Genomic DNA, 18,464 nt, shown 5'->3' with positions numbered 1-18,464 from the left:
CCTTCTAATGGAATAGAACCTCATGTTTTTAGCTCGGTTCATAGCTTCCCAGAATAAAGACATCATTTCCCAGTTTCCCTTGCAGCTAAGTGTGGCCACACAAGTGCATCTATCTGCCCAATGGGGAGATCACAGAAGCTAACATCTGTATGGATCATGTGCTGTTGTAAACACATTACTATGGCAACGCCTTAAGGCTCACAGTAGCCCCACAGCAGATACTATCTTATCCACTTTTTCTAGATGAGGAAAATGAGGCAGATGCCCAAGTTCACACAACCAGAGAGGAACAAGTCAGGATTCTCCCCCAGGCAATCAGCCTTCCTATCTCGGAGGGTCCTGTCACTCCAGAGGAGTGTGGGCTTGGCAGTAGCAGGAATAGAGTTCCAGACAAGGCCACATGTCCTCTGGTCCCCAGCACAGAATCTGGCCTGGGCGAGGGGTCCCCTCCCCAGTGAGGGGGCAGAAGAGCACAGTGGATAAGAGCCCAGACTCTGGAGCCCCCACGATAAGCAGTCACTCCTGTGTAAGCCTCCAGTGCCTCAGTGTCCTCTGTCTCTAAAGTGGGCACATCAGGAGCTCATGCCTCGCAGGCATAAAGGTGCATATAAAGCACTAAGCCCGGGGCCTGGCAGAGGCTGAGGGCTGGAAGGTTCAGGACTGTTCTAGCCCAGCTGACCCACCAGGAAACCAGGGAGAGTTTGAGTCTTGAGGGGCCTGTAGGGATATCTCAGCCCACTTGTGTCCAGGCAGGCACCCGCAAGGGCTCAGAAGGTGTGTCCCAAGCTCCTCCCCAGAGCAGCCCTGGCCTGACCCTGAATCTGCAGGGTTCCCAGGGGGCCTCAAGGAACCCCTGCTGGGACGTGAGGACCAGACTGGCAGAGGACAAGCTTGGAGAGGCTGAGGCCCAGCCAGGATCACCCCCACCCCATTTAAAAGGCCCCTCTGTGCCAGTCCTGCCCTGCCCCCACCTGCCATCTGCCTGGTCCCTGGGGTCCTGGTCCCCTCAGCTGCTGGGTTTGCTCACATGATGCCCCATCTGCTGTGAGTCAGAACGAGGGGTTCACTGGGCTGCCTGGAGGATGGGATGGGGGTGCTAAGCCCTGCAATTCAGGAAGAGGAGGAGGCATTGAGGTTTGGGACTGTGGGCCTACATTTCCCCCATCCCCCTACCTGCACCCCCAACATTCCCACTGCCTCCTCCATGCTGTCCCTCAGGGCCCTGCCACGTAGAGAAGCCACCTTTATCCCTGAAAGGGGCACAGCCTCTACCACCCACCCCCACACTGCTCTTGCTGAGGATGAAGTAACCCGGGGTCCAGCTCAGCTGGAGCACAGTCCATGTGACCCCCTTGGTGGCTGTCCCTGCCCTTCCCCCACCATCTTTGTCAGGTTCTGCAAGGAAAACCACCCCACAACACACAGACCTGACCACAGCTCTGCCGCCTCTTTCACCTGCCTTTTCCCTGGGCTGGGCGGCTACCTCCCGCTCTGCCCTAGCCCTGCATTTCCTTGTTTTCCCCACTCAGACTGCTTCTCTCCAGGCTGAAGAGGCCTCCACGTCTGGACTCCTGAGTACTCATCCCATGGCAGCTGTGTGACCTCTAGCAAATCACTGCCCTCTCTGGGCTCCTCTGCATCCAGACCCAAGGCCTCCCGCCGCAGTTTCTGAGTTAACTGGTTTTGGATGGTACACAGCATTAGTAATTTTTTTTACGCCTCTCCCACCAAGTGACTCAACTCTAGTGTCAGGGAAGGGCGAGGATGGTGTTTTCTTCCCGAGGGTCAGGTGTCAGGCTCACATTTCTCCACCTGCCTCAGCCACTGGCTCAGCCTCTCCCCTGGAGGTGTAGGGTACCTGGAGGCAATGATCCAGAAGGAAGAGGCCCCAGAGGGTCAAAGTCTGGGCCCGTCAGCAGTAGACAATGAAACCCTGGCTGGCCAAACACTCAGAGGCTGCACCTGCTGCTCTACAAACACGCCTCTGAGCAGCAGGAGCCGCAGGGTCAGCCTCCAGTGGGCACTCAGCCAGGCCCACCCAACCCCACCCCAGCCTTGTTGAGCTTCTGCCAGAGTGAGAGGGGCCGCTACAGGCCAAGAATGCAGCACAGTCACCCATGGGGTGGGCCACAAGACATCACAGAAACAGCCCAGCCCTGGAGACATGCAGACCAGGGGTCATGTCCCCCTTCCATCACTGACTTGCAGTGACTTTGGGCAAGTCCCTTTCGACATTGAGCTGCAGTGGGCCTTTTCTTAGCAACAATACGGTAAATAAAGTGCCCAGCCCAGGGTCCAGCCTAGAGTCAGAGCAGCAAACAGCACCATAACAGGAAGAGAAAAAAAAAAGATAAGCTGTTTCTTCTTTCCAGTGCTTGCTGAAGTCAATAAATAATGTGAAGGTTAATAAATCAAGAAATAGCAGTATAAGCATGTTATTTATTGCCATAGAGGTAACCACTACATGAATTAAAACTGTTAAGTGGTTGGCTCTGAGGAAGGGGTTTGCAGGAAACTGGGCCTTTTGATAAGTCCTTTTTAACAGTTCATGTTTTTTAATATCTATTTCTTAAAAGTATTTATTAAAAAGTGACTCAGCCTCTCCAATGTTGTTTTGAGAGGTCACCACTCTTAACAGAAGTATTTGGGGCTTATAAGGCCAAAATCAGTTCAAGTGCTCAAGATGTAGAGTCAAGCTGCTGGGGTTCAAATCTGTGCTCTGCAACTTGACTAGCGTGCCACCTTGGGCAAGTTACTTAACCATTCTGTGCCTCAATTTCCTCATCTACATTCCATGCTGCTGGCATATATAAGTGTGAGACATTATTATAATGGATCTATAACTCATATATGCAATTGGTTTAAAAAAATAAGATTATTATGCTATACATAGTTTTTTTGTAACTTGCTTTCTTTTTTCTTGCCAAGATATAATGGATATCATTCCAGATCAGTACGTAGAGTCCTATTTCATTCTTTCTAATTGAGGCAAGAATTCCATTGCACAGAATGTAGAACTGATTTATCCATAACCTCCTACTGAAGGAAATTTAGGCAGTTTTCAATTTTTAGTACAATATGCTTTGCAGCAATGAACATATATTTTGGGGCACATGTGTGGCTATTTCTGAAGAATAGATTCCTAAGAGAGGAACTGCTGAGTCAGAGTTTGTGCAGTTAAAACTTCTATAAACTTTTATAGCTCAGTAGTAGAGTATGCATGAGGTCCTGGGTTCAATCCCCAGTACCTCCGTTAAAAAATAAATTAAAATAAGCATAATTATCTCCCCACAAAAAAATTAAAGAAAAAAAAACTTTTATAGATACTACTAAATTGCCCTCCTTAAATAGTACCCATTTAGATTCCCACCAATAGTGTGTGAAAGTGCCAATTTTTCCCATACTCACACCAATGTTTCTTAGCTTTTGCTAATCTGGAGAGGGCTAATGTCATTATTTTCATGTACCTATCTATAATTGTGAAGGAGATCAAATATCTTTTCATATTTTACTTTCCACTTTGTTTTCTTCTTGTGTGAAACAAATATGTATATCCCTTACCCATTTTCAATTGGGCTTTTTGTCCCTGATTTATTTTTCTGACAGGTTTATAGGACCTCTTTTCATATTAAAAATCTTAATTCTTTGAATGTATATGCATGACTAGGACATTGTGCTGTACACCACAGATTGACACATTGTAATTGACTGTACTTCAATTAAAAAAAAAAAGAAAAAAAAACAGAAAAAACTTAATTCTTTATTACATATGAGCCAACATTTTCCAGTGATCTACTGCATACCTTTTAGCTAAATTCTCAATGTCTTTAGTCATAAAAAGTTTCACATTATTTTTTGTCAAACATCTTTATGAATTTTGGCCTTTGTGTCTTAGCTTTTTCCGGTTGGAATTTATTTAAAATATTCTTCTATATTTTATTTTAATACTTCTATAGTTTTTCTTTAACATTTAATCCATCTGGAGTGCTTATAAGTGTGTATATGGCATGAGGTAGGAATCTAATTTTATTTCCTTCTAAATGAAGAACCAATTGTCCCAAACAATACTTATTGATTAATCCATCCTTTCCTGGCTGACTCATGATGTCCCTCTGCCAAATGTAACTCTGACATTTTAAGCACCCTTGTTGTGACTGGCACATGACAGAAGTCTATAAAATGTTGACTTTGGAAGTAACTGAAATGACAGCTAAGTGACACCAGTATACACTATCATGCAGCAAAGCACAGGTCTCAGAAGTTAGAACTTGCAGTGAATATGAGTGGCCCCTGACATAAATGCATATTTGTGACTTTGGTTTTTATTTTGTTTTCAAATTGGCTTTATCTACCTGCAATAAAATTTCCACATTTTAAGTGTACAAGTTGATGGCTTGACAAATGTGCATGCTCATATAGCAAACACCCCAATCAAGATATAGAGCCTTTTCGTCTTTCCAGAAAGTTCCTTCATGCCCCTTTGCAGTCAACTTCCTCTCCACTCCCACCGCAGGCAACTATGATTCTAAACTGTGTGCATGTAGTACATTGATAACATTTTTAGAGATATAAATAACCCAGCTGCAGCACGAGCCTGTTGGCTGTGGAGGAAGACCAACTTCCCCTCTGGGAAAGGACTACTCTCTTGAGACTGACAAACACCTCCTTGGACTTGTTTGGTTAAGGAGGGTAGGGGGTCAAGGGGGTGACAGGGGAACCCAGGCCAGGTCTCCTCAACTTCAGGCAGGCAAGTTTGTAGTTTTTTCCTCCAAGTCTAGAAATCAAATCTGCCAAACATTCACTTAGTATTTTCTTTTAGAACTATGGATCTTTTTAAAAACATTTTTTGATGGAGGTATTGGGGATTGAACCCAGAACCTCATGCATGCTAAGCATGCGCTCTACCACTGAGCTGTACCCACCCCACTATGGCTCTTCTTAAATTTAATTCAAATCATTGCTTTTAAAAGAAAACACAATATTCCTTTGTTAAATGACCAGGATCCTATGCCATACTTAATGAAAAGCTATTCGTAAGATTAAAATTAAAAATCAATCTCCCTGTGCCACCTAAAATCACATTCATATTGCCTCTTGTGGAGAGAGCCGACGACACAGAAGAGGTAAGTGAGCAGCAGAGAAAGAATCTGGAACTTGAGGGTGGAGGCTGTGACTTGAGGGCCAGAAGCGTAGCTGGAGGGGACAAGCCAGCCTCAGCAGATCTAAGGACTGGAGGCCTTTTTTTCACTAAAGCAGTGGAGCTGTTTAAGGAACAGACCTGAGTCCACACACCCTTGCCTGTAAACCTGTGAGGGAGTCAGGTACCAGTTTCTCAGCTCTCAGGTTCTGGGACCTTCCACCCATAAAAGGAAACATGTACTTGAAGGGTCACTAAAGAAGAAAATACTTCTGGAGTCAGAGAGACCAGGATCCATTTGTACTTAGTCATGTGTTCTTGGGGAAGAGAATAGCCTTTCTAAGCCTCAATTACCCCACCTGTAAAATGGTCACAACAATAGTACCTCACTGTAAGGACTGAGCTGATGGGGTTTGCAAAGCACACGCACCTCTTGGCACAGAGTTGGCTCTCTGCAAATGAGAATCAGTTATGTTTTATTTTCTCTAAGATCTTTGAGGATGCAAACTACAGATATCAGCCTTTGCCTAAGTGATGAAGTAGCTAATGAAATCAGTCCCTCCCGAAAGAAGCAGCTCTGGCAGTTACCAGCTTCATTAATGAATTGCTCTTTAAAGTTCCTCCTGTTTGGCTGATGGGTGCAATTAATTGCCTGCAGGCTGGTGGCCCTAACTAAATGGTAATTAATTCGGGGATTGGTCTGGAGGCAGGACAGGATTGGGGTGTATGGGGTCCCAGGCCACAGGAGGGGCTGCTGAGGCACCTGCTCTGGCCTATCCCGAGGTCTCTGGATATAGAGGCCTGGGGCCTGACTCCAGCCCCTGAGGCCTGGCCGGAGGGGGCCTTGGTGAGTGGGAATTACTTTTTGCACTGAGCTGTGCCAGGCCCTGGGGGGATTATCTCAGGTAGTTCTTCCAGCCCTGGCCTGCCATGTTGGGCGCTGCTGCTCTGGCCATGCACAGGGGAGGAGCACTGAGGCTAACAGAGGGCAGACAATGAGGTGTCAGGGCAGTGCTCCCTGTGCTCACACTCAGTGCTGCCTTTCCCCTGTGGTGGGGGCAGGCGGAGATCAGGACCACACACCAGGAGGGGCAGACACATGTCCTGATGGGCAGGCCACGTTGGGCCCTTGAGACTTATGTACACTGTTTCTGGTCCCATTTCACTGATGGGGGACTGAGGCCCAGAGAGGGGCAGGGACTGGCCTGAGGCACAGGGTCAGAAGCCACAGCCTGGGTGTCCTACCTCAGCTCAGGGAAGACAGTTTGAGCAGGGCTTGACACGCCAGCCTGGGCTGCCCAGCCAGGGGGCTACAGTGAGTTCTCACCCCTCCCCCTCGTGAGAAGCTACTCACCGAAGCCTGCTTTGGCATAACACCTTCTTAAGGCAGCTGGTTTGAGGCTGCGTGTTCTCAGCTGACGGGTTCCTGGAAGGCAGCTTTAACTGATCATCCACCCAACATCCTCCCAGCCCTGCCCTATCGGCTCCGTGAGTCACCTCAGCAACTAGGACCCCCGAACCCCACAAACCTTGAAGCCTGGTCAGAACACCCCTTGCCAGTGAGATGGAGCCGAAGACAGGCAGAAGGATGACTGGCCTTTCCCCTTGGTTCACCAACAGGGAAAGCAAGGCTCAGAGAGGGAAGAGACCAGGCCACAGTCACACAGGTGGTCAGTGGTGGCAGAGCTGGTACTAGAACCCTGGAGTGCCCCCTTCCAGGTCAGGGAGCCAGTGAGTGGCCTATTGGGTGGCTTTGGTGGAGTCTCTGCCCTCTCTTCGTCTCAGTTTCTCATCTCTAAAATGAAGGGTTGCATGAGATTAAAAGAGCAAAGGCAACACTAGTATCATGTCTCTTCTTTTCAGTTTATGTGGAGAAGTGCATGAAACAGTTTTTAATCATACAATTTTTAAAAAGATTTTATGTTCCAGGTGCTCTCTTAAGGGCATTACAATTAGTAACTAGTTTATTCTCCTATCAACTCTATAAGCTAGTTACTATTATGATTATCCCATATTGCAGACCTGGAAACTAAGGCCTGGAGACGTTAGATAACTTCCCAGGGTTACATAACTCGAACGTGAGGGAGCTGGGATTTCCAACCAGCCAATGCTTTCATCAGCCCACAGCCCTGTGCCCATCCATGGAGGAGGAGGCAGGAGGTCCTTAGGGTAGCAGTCTGGGGACAGGTGGACATAGGTGAGGTCACTTGGAGATATGCCAGTAGGCGGGGAGCTGGGCTCCACCCTCCTGCCTCCCCAAGGAAGGGAAGGCACCTGATCTTTCCCTGAGTCCTGCTGGCCATATCTAATTCACTTCTGCTCACACCACCTCAGAGGACACAGCCTCCTGGCAATAGTACACTGAAGAGGTGACAAAATGTAGGCTGGATGTATGTAGAGACTGCCATTGAGAAGAGAACATTTTCTTCTACGCAACCCAACACAAAAAGTCCCCTCAAACCCTCAAAGTCAGTGGAACTAAAACTGACCTTAAGATATTTGTTTCCAGTGATGCCACACTTTCTCTTCCCCTTGAACACAGTTTAAAATCCTGAGTAACTTTTTTTTAATTAAAGTGCTAAAAGGATTGTGGGAAATCAGCAGGCTGAATCTGAAGAGAAAATATAACCCCGGAGAGATAAGCAAAATAACAGAACCACCAAAGTCACTTCTGTATGAAGGGTATTGGCAGATGCCATCCACTTGGCCTTAAGTCTGGGGGCTTTCAGAGGAAGCAGGACAGAAGTTAAGGCCAAGGGTCGGTCAAGGGAGGGGAGTCTTAAAGCAGACCCTCCCCATGTAGGTTAGGACCCCCTCCTCAGGAAAAGGGTAAGCCAGAACTAAAGCCTGTCCCTCCTCTTGCCTCCAGAAAGCAATCTGGGACTGAGAGGAGCAGAAGAGAAGGGGCAGGGGAAGAAGCCTGTCTGAGAACTGGTAGCCACAGACTGACCCGCATGCGCTTTGCCACCCCAGGCACAGTAGCCTGGGGCAGACAAGGAACCTCAAGCTGTGAACTTGGTCTGAAATTTTTCTACCTGTAAGTGTCCCAACTGCCTATATAAGAAACAAATACAAGGCTGGAGAGGGCCACGTCCATTCCAGACCTTGGGGAAAGCCCCACAAATAATTTTTCAAAGCCAGTGACTGTAACCAGGTCAAAAATGACAAAATACATAAAGACAAGAGGGACTATAAGTCAGAACCAACAGAAGTAGAGCCATGATTACTGAAGATATTGTAATTATCAGACAAAGAGGATAAAGTAATTACCCTTACTATGTTCTAAAAAAATGAATAAGCTGAAAATAATTTCAGAGAATAGTAAACTACAGAAAGTGACATGGCATTTTTTTTTAAAGAGCCAAAGGAAATTTCTAGAACTTGAAGATAAATCAGAAGAAATTATCTAGAATGTACTCCATACAGACAAAAAAAAGAAAAAAAGAAAAGAATGGTAAGAGAGTAGGAACCATGGAGGATATAGTGAGGGGAATATCTAACATATATTTAATCAGAATCTCAAGGAAAGAGAATAAATAGGTCAAAGGAAATATTTAAAGAGATAGTGACTGAATATTTTGACTATTTTCCAGAATTGATGCAAGATACAAGTGGCCACAAATACCAGTGGCCCAGAAAAATCTCAAACAGAACAAAGAAACTGATATTTAACAGAAACAGAAAAAAGAATGAGAAAATATTAAAACCAGCCAGATAGAAAAGACCATTTATTTTCAAAGGAGTGGCAATTAGACTTACAGATCATTCTCAACAGCAACAATGGAAACCACAGAAAAGTAGAATGAAATCCCTAATGTGATGAAGCAAAATACCTGCCAACCTAGACTCTATACTTAGCTGGATCATATGCAAGTCCAAGCTTTTGAAGACCCCTTAGGGCTCTTTCTAAGCCAACAGGTTGAAGATGATGGAGAATGAAAGCAAAATAAAGACACTTTCTTTCAAGCAAAAACGGAGTTCATCACCAGCAAAACCCCACTAAAGAAAATTCTAAAACACGTACTTGAGGCAGAAGGAAAATTATATCTAGATGGAAGGCTGGAGATACAAAAAAAGAGTAAAGAGTAGAGAAAGTAGTAAAAATATGGACAAATGTATAAAACATTTACTGTATAGAACAGTAATTATAAAGTCTCGTGCAATTTAAAATAAAATGAAAATATTGGCCAATATAACATATAAACTGGGAGTGGGAAGTAGATACAATCAAAATGTTATAATATCAATGCGATGTTCAGGGATGGGTAAAGGTTTTGATTAATTTTAGGCTTTGATAAATTAAGTGAGCAAGTTATCATTTTTAGGGTTAACATTAAAGCAAGGGTCAGGACACTGACACATGGCTCAAACAAGCTTACAACCTGTTTTTGTACAGCCTGCAAGCTAAAAATGGTCTCGAAATACTTTAAAAGGGTTATAAAGATCCAAACAAAGAAGAATGTGTGACAGACTGTCTGTGGCATGCAAAGCCTGGAATATTTATCATTTGGCTTTTTACAGAAAAAAGATGCCAGCCTCTGCACTAAAGGAACAGAAACAGAATATATCATTCCAAACTTGTTAAGGAAATAAAGGATATGGATTAAATACAGGCAAACAACTCTTTAAAGGCCAGAAAGAAAAGAAAAAAAATACAATGAGTAAGATAAGTAGCACAAAATAAGATGGCAGATTTAATTCCAAATATGTACAGTAGGTACACATTACATTTACACTTACCTGTACATATGCATTAATTATAAGTGGACTAAATGCTCTAGTTAAAAGGCAAAAACTTCAGACTGTATAGAGAGAAATTATGTTGTTTAAAAATGAACAAACACATCTGAAACATAAAAATAGAGAAAACTGTAAAGTAATAAAACAGAAATACTACTAAAAAGAAAGCTAATGTAGCTATATTTTAAAAGACAAAGTAGACTTTAAGGCAAAACACATTACCAGAGGTAAAGATAATAATGACATTAATTCCATCAGGAGGACAGAATAATATTAAATCTGTACGTCCCTAATAACATAAGCTCAAAATACATACAGCAGAATTTAACAGAACTACATGGAAAAATAGATCAACAGCCACAGTAGATTCTAAAGTATCTTTTTCAATTCAGTAAAGAAGATGAAGATACAGAAGATTTGAAGAACTCAGTTAATAAAATAGACTTAATAAACATAAACAGAACACTGTACACAACAAAAGTAAAACACATCTAGAACATTTCTAAATATGGCTCATATTCTGGGCCATAAAGCAAATCTCAATAAATCTCAAGGGATTTAAATCATTCAGATAGTGTATCTCTCTGACCACAATGTAATTAAGTTGGAAATCAATATAAAATATATAACTAGGCAATCCCCACATATTTAGAAAATTTAAAGACATACTCCTTTATAACATACAGGTCAAAGAAGAAATCACAATTAAAAATTAAAATATTTCTAATTGAATAATAATAAAAACATCATATATTCAAAACCTGTTAGGAAATTTTTCTGAAGTAATACTTATAAGGAAATACATAGCATATATTAGAAAAACTAAAGGCTTAAAATTAGTTAAGTAAGCATCTACCTCAAGGAGTTAGAAAAAGAACAATAAATTAAACCTGAAAAAGTAGAAGGCAGAAAAATAATAAAGATAAAAGCACCAGTTAATAAATTAGTAAGCAAACATACAACTAAGAAAATCAACAAAAATCAAAATTGGCTCTTTGACAGACCAACAAAATTGACAAACCTCTGTAGAACTGATAAAAGTCAAAGAAAAAAAGGCCCAAAAACCTGTGTCAGGTTGGAAAAGAGACACATCATTATGCTATAACAGTAATCATATTAAACAGAATATTATGAACAATTTTATGCCCATAAATTTAACTATTACTCAAATATAATTAAATATTATAAAAGTTCTAGGGAAATCTTGCTTACTTAAATTGAAGTAAGGCATTCTTAACAGAAACAGAAATCCTAAATAGTCTTATATACTAAATAACTTCCATCTATAGTCAAAGATCTTCCCACAGTGAAAACCCAAGATCAGAGAACTTCACTGGCAAATACCACAGAAAATTCTGGGATGAAATTATAATTTTAAGTTGGCCCAACCTCTTAATGAAGACTCATTTTATGAAGCTAGCATAATCTTGACATCAGAACTCAACAAGGCAGTATGGGAAATAAAAATTATGACTCTCTTTGAAGAACACAGAGACAAAAATTCTAAACAAAGTGAGCAAACTAAATCCAGGAACATATAAAAGGATACTTCTGTGATCAAGTTAAGTTTAACCAGTGCAAGGCAGATTTAATATTAGAAGAAAAATTAATGTAATTCACAACATTAACAAATCAAAGATGAAAATCGTAAGGATCATCACAATATATGCAAAAGAGATGTTTGACAAAATTCAGTATCTATTTATGATTTTTCTAAAAACCTTAGCAAATATAAAGGAACTTCCTAAATATGGTAAAGGGTGTATTTTTTAAAAACCCTACAACAAATCTGATAAAGGGTATATTTTTTTAAAAAACTCTATAACAGATATACTGTCAAAAACTGTCCCTTTGAGAAATGGAAAGATACCTCATGCTCTCTGTTTGGAAAAATTAATACTGTTAAAGTGGCCATATTATCCAAAGCAATCTACAGTTTTAATGGGATCCCTATCAAATTACCCAGGACGTTTTTCATAGAACTACAACAAATAATGCTAAAATTTACATGGAATCACAAAAGACCCAGAACTGCCAAAGCACTAGTGAAGAAAAAAATGAAGCTGGACTTCAGATAACACTACAGAGCCAAGTAATCAAAATAGCATGGTATTGGCACAAAAACAGACATATCAATCAATGGAACAGAATAGAGAGCCCAGAAATAAACCCACACAGCTATGGTCAATTACTTTTCAATAAAGGAGGCAAGAATACACAGTGGAGAAGACAGTCTCTTCAGAGAGTGGTGTTGGGAAAGCTGGACAGCCACATGCAAACCAATGAAATTAGAACACTCCCTCACACCATACACAAAAATAAACTCAAAACAGCTTAAAGACTTAAATATGATAAGACACCATAAACATTCTAGAAGAGAACATAGGCGAAACATTCTCTGATATAAATGGTAGCAATGTTCTCCTACGGCAGTCTACCCAGGCAATAGAAATAAAAGCAAAAATAAACAAATGAAACCTAATTAAACCTATAAGCTTCTGCACAGCAAAGGAAATCATAAATAAAGCAAAAAAACCCTACAGAATGGGAGAAACTCTTTGTAAACAATGTAATTGATAAGGATTTAATTTCCAGAATATACAAACACCTCATTACAACTTAATAACAAAAAAAAAACCCAATCCAAAAATGGACAGAAGACCTAAACAAACATTTCTCTGATAAAGACATACAAATGGCCAAGAGGCACATGAAAAAAATGCTCAGTATTGCTGGTTATCAGAGAAATGCAAATCAAAACTACAATGAGGTATCACCTCACATGGGTCAGAATGGCCATCATTAAAAAGCCCACAAATGATACATGCTGGAAAAAGTATGGAGAAAAGGGAACCCTCATACACTGTTGGTGGGAATGTAGTTTGGTGTAGTCATTATGGAAAACAGTATGGAGATTCCTTAAAAAACTGAAAACAGACTCAACCTATGATCCAGAAATCCCACTCCTGGGTATATATCCCTATATATATATATATAGGAATGCTACTCAGCCATAAAAAAGAATAAAATAATGCCATTTGCAGCAACATGGATGGAACTGGAGATTGTCATACTAAGTGAAGTAAGCCAGAAAGAGAAAGAAAAATACCATATGATATCACTTATATGTGGAATTTAAAAAATATGGCACATGTAAACTTATTTACAAAACAGAGACAGATTCACAGACATAGAAAACAAACTCATGGTTACCAGGGCAGAAGGAGACAGTGGAAGGGATAAGTTGGGAGTTTGGGATTTGCAGATACTAACTACCATACATAAAATAGATAAACAGCAAGGTTCTACTGTATAGCACAGGAAACTATATTCAATACCTTGTAATAGCCTATAATGAAAAAGAATATGAAAAGGAATATATATATATGTACAACTGAATCACTATGCTGTACACCAGAAATTAACACAACATTGTAAATCAATTATACTTCAGTAAAAAGAATAAAAAATTTTTTTAAACTTTCTCTTTGAGATAGGTAGCAAGATAAGGAAGCCTGCTATTACTGCAGCTTTTCTGCATGCTGCTGTAAGACCTAGGCTGTGCAGTAAGAAAAGGAAAAGAAGCAAAATATACAAGGTTTGGAAAGAAAAAAAACAAATTTTATCATTCATAATGATAACATGAATACATTTTTAAAAACTACAGATAAACTATTATAATTAGTAAAAGAGTTTAGTAAGGCTGCTGGATACAAAAAATCAATATTAAAACATCATTATACAATACTACGTGAAATTTTTAAACGATCATGTCATGGGCTCTATTCACTACAGGATGGCCCCAAATGATTCCGGCTTCCGGGTAGTCGTGCCTGTATGTAATCCCCTCCCCAGGTATGGGCTGTACTTAGTAACTCAGTTCTAATGAGTAGAATATGGCAGAAATCACGAGATGTCATTTCTGACATCAGGTTTTTAAAAGACTGTGGCTTCCATCTTGGTTCTCTCTCCCTCTCTCTCAGATGACTTGCTCTGGGGAAGCCAGCTGCCAGGTCATGGGGCAGCTCTACGGATCCCCTCCACAAGTCAAGCCTTTAGATAAGACCACAGCCCTAGCCATCAACTTGACTGCAGCCTCATAAAAGACCTTAATCCAGAGCGAAACAGCTAGGTGCCTGACCCACAAAAACTGGAGATAATAAATGTTTGGGTTTTTGCTACTGAGTTTTGGGATAATCAGTCACATGTGAATAGATAACAATACAGTCACCATTTACAATACATCAAAATATATCAAGTACGTAGAAATAAATCTAACTGAAACATGCAAAATTCAGATAAAATTCTAAAACTAGTTGGGACATACAGAAATAGTCTAGAGCACTCTAGAGCACTCACCAACAGTCCCATCCATATGAGGCTGCCTGATTTACGACAGAGGTGGCATTTCTGAGCATTGAGGAGAGACCTGACTTTTCAATACATGGTGCTCAGATGGTTGGGTATCCATGTGGGAAAAAAACAAAACAAAGCAAAATTCGACTCTAGCACATACCAGTCACGAAAATCAACTGCAGGTAAATTAAAGACCTGATGATGAAAAGCTCCAAAACTTCTGGGCAATGATATAGAAAGATGTCTTTCTGACTTGTATCAAGGATGGATTTTTTTAACACAAAAGCACTAACCATAAAGTAGATGTTTAATACTTTATGAACTCAATTAAAACATATTGAGCTGAAAATTTTCTATTCATCAAATGACTACAATGGAAAAAAGTGAACACACAAATCACAGAGTAGAATATAACTGCAATAACATAAATGGCAAAGGAGCTGTATCCAGAATATATAAATATCTCCTACAAATCAATAAGAAAAAGAGGAGGAGACGCCAGGCGGCCGAAAGCGGCCCGATCACGCCCTCCGCCCCCGGGACTCCGGCACCAAGGCGAGGCCCGGCTGACGCGGGCGGCCTTTTCCTCGCCAGAATCTCGACGCCGTCCTCCCCCAGCCCAGCCAGGACAGTGTCCGCCTGTACCTGTCGGCAGGAGAACCGCTGCTTCTCCTCAGGCCCGTCCTCCTCCTCCATCATCATCACAGCAAGCGGTCCCTGGGAGGCGCTCGAGGACACAAAGAGGCGGCGGCCGGGAAGGCCCAGTCGGATTTTCCCGCCACGGCGCCGGGCGACGGGCCGCGCGGGGGCCCAAAGCGCGAAGCTACCGGCTGCCGCCTGGCGCGCAACCTCGGTAGGCCTTGCAAAAATCCAATGTGAGTTTTTATAACTCTGTCACCATAGTGTCACAAAGTCAGACCACGGATAAATGCTTGATTTCTATCCCACTCAGTGAATAAATTGCTCACCCCATTAACATTGATAAAGGAGTATAGTTCTGACCCTAATTTTCCTTTATGTCAAAAATTAAGTAAAATGAAACAAAAAAAAAGAGGAGAAGTGAGGCTGAGACAAGGGCTTGGCTGTCTAGAAAATGATGCCGGAGGCAGGAGTGAGGGGTGGCGAGAGTGAGACAGGGCAGGCAGACACCCCAATATAAGGGTGTTGTCAAGGTTGGTGCTGTAGACAGGGGCCCTCCAGGACCTCTGAGGAGCTCCAGAGCTGTTTCCATGAAGGTCAGGAGGTGGAGCACCTGCCCATCAGCTATTATGCTCCCATTCCAAGTTTGTCCCCCACACAGCAGCTGAAATCAGATTGACCCTGGCACCAGAGACATACGCTACAAACAACCCGACGGGAAATAGGCAAAAGATTTAAATAGACACTTAAAAAAAAAAAGCAGGATGAGGGAATCCAACCAGCCAACCAGCCAATAAATATATGAAGAGATTCTGTATCTCATTAAATTGCCTTGGAAATACAATAACAATGAGATGCCACTAGACCAAACAGGATGCCAAAAATTAGCAATGCCAAGTGTGGCACCAGAGAGCAAGGGGAACGCTCAGCCAAGCAGAGGGGGACTGTAAATTTGTTCAGCCACTTCAGAAGACTGGCATCATCTAGTGAAGTTAAAGATACCTATGACCTGTAGCCCAGAAATTCCACTCCCAGACATATAGCTTTGAGAAACACATATATATTTGCACCTCTACTTACATATGAGAATGCTCATCGGAGTATTGCTTACAATAGCCCCAACCTGCAAACATCTGAAACATCCATCAACAGGAGAATGGGTTCACAGCTTGTCGTGTGGTCACGTACTGGATAGCATACAGCAGTGAACTTGAATAAATTGTATCTACACGACAACACAGATGAATCCTACAAACCTAATGGTAAGTTGAGGAAACGTGGGTTTTGCTTATATAAATTTCCAACAGGAAAAACCAAAACGAAGTTGTTCAGAGATACAGATACAGGTGGTAAAATTATCAATATAAGTGAGGAAGTGAAGCCTCTAAATGTCAAGATGTTTCCCTCTCCGGTGTGATGGAGAAAGGAGGCTGGGGGGTTCTGGGTGGGGAGAGGGGGTTACATTATCGCCAGGGGATTTGCTTCATAATTTTTGTTAAAATTGTGTGTATAGCCAGTAAATTCTCTATAGTTCACCATTTTTAGTGTTTAAAAATAAAGAATTACATCAGTAAAACTGACACACACACACACCACCTGTTCCCCCTTCGTGGGTTCTCTACTCCTGTTACAGAGAGGCCACCCAACAACCCAGGACCCCAAGTATCAGCCTTGATAACTCAGTGAATGCGGGATAGACAGAGGATAGACAGACAGTTGTTGGATGGATGGATGGATGGTCAGGTGGATGGCTGGATAAAGGGACAAATGAATGGACAGATGAACAAATGGAAAATAAAGGGATGTTGGATGGATGATCAGACAGAAGGATGAATGGATGAACAGATGAGTGAATGGACAAAGGCAAGTGGATGCGTGGATAAAAAAACAGCAAATAGTCCAACAGAGGGATGCAAAAACTCACCAATTTTCTTCTTTAACACAGGTGAGAAAGCCAAGTCAAGGCTTCAAAAGCACTCTTGCTGGACATGGCCCATCTTGCAGTTGACAGGAATGTGGGTTTCGCCAATGTCCTCTGCACGCTGCCCATGAGCTCTGGGACCAGCAAGGAAGGCAGACATGGCCACCTCTGACCCCTGGTGGTCACTGTAGGAATGACTACCCCAGAACCTGGCTTGGCAACCCCAGCCGGTGCTCAGTCAGGGCAGATGCTGACCTCCTGGTCCCTAGGCTGAGGCTGCCATCTGAACGTTCTTAGACACAGCTCACAGAACCTGGACCGGGTGTTCACTCACACTCGGAAGGGCCCGCTCTTGGCCAAGTCCTGTTAGAAGCTGCCTAGTGATAGTGGCTGAGGACATCCGTGAGCAAGGTGCCTAATACAGCCCATTGAAACATTGTTTATCCTGCCAGGTGGTGGGACAGGCCACTCACACTTTTCTCTGCTACAACACAAATGAACCTTGACAACATGCTAAGTGAAAGAAGCCAAAAACCAGAGTGCAGACTGTACGATGCCGTTGATTTATAATGGTCAGAAGAGGCAAATCCTTACGGACAAAAAGTGAATTAGTAGTTGCCAGAGTCTGGGAGGAGAGAGGAGTGGGGAGTTACTGCTAATGAACACGGGGCTTCTTTTTGGAATAATAAAAAAGTCCTGAAATTAGATAGTAGTAATGATTGCACAATTTGGTAAATACCATAAAACTGCTGAATTGTACACTTTGAAAGAGTTCACTTTATGGTATGTGAATTATACCTCAATAGAGCTATTATTTTTTTTAAAAGACAGAAATGAACTTATTTACAAAACAAACAATCACAGACATAGAAAACAAACTTATGGTTTTGGTGGGGAAGGGGTGGGAAGGGATAAATTGGTAGTTCGAGATATGCAGATGCTCACTACTATACATAAAATAGATAACAAGTTCCTTCTGTATAGCACAGGGAACTATATCCAATATCTTGTAATAACCTATAATGAAAAAGAATATGTGTATATATATGTGTGACTGAAACATCATGCTGTATGCCAGTAATTGTAAACTGACTATATACTTCAACAACAAAAAATTGCATACAAGTGGCAGCATGGACTTGTTTTCATTTCTCTAAGTACCCAGGGGTAGGATTGCTGCCCCATAAGATAGGTGTATATAAAACTTGGTAAGAAGCTGACAGATTTTTCCAAGGTGGCTGTACTATTTTCCATTCCCACCAACAATTTAAGACAGTTCCTGTTGCTTCACATCCTCATTAGCACTTGGTATAGTCAGGTTTTTGCTGTTGTTTTGTTTTCACTAATAGGTGAGTATCATTTTTTCATTGTGGTTTTAATTTGCATTTCTTTTACGATTAAAGATACTGAAGATATTGAGATCTCCTCACATGCTTATTTTCCACCCGTATCCATTCTTTGTTGTAGTGTTTGTTCAACTCTTTTGTCCATTTTTAACTGGGTTGTTGGTTTTCTTATTTCTGAGTTCGGAGAATTCTTTATATACCCTGGACATAAGCCCTTTGTCAGACACATTTTGCAAATTTCTTACAGTTTGTGGCTCATTTTTTCATCTTATTAAGAGTGCCTTTTTGAAGAGCCAAAGTGTGCAATTTTAATGAGGCCTAATTT

This window comes from Vicugna pacos, chromosome 9, assembly GCF_048564905.1.
Source record: "Vicugna pacos chromosome 9, VicPac4, whole genome shotgun sequence".
NCBI classification, from domain to species: Eukaryota; Metazoa; Chordata; class Mammalia; order Artiodactyla; family Camelidae; genus Vicugna; species Vicugna pacos.
The sequence above is the reverse complement of the archived record's forward strand: the minus strand, read 5'-3'. Positions refer to the sequence as shown.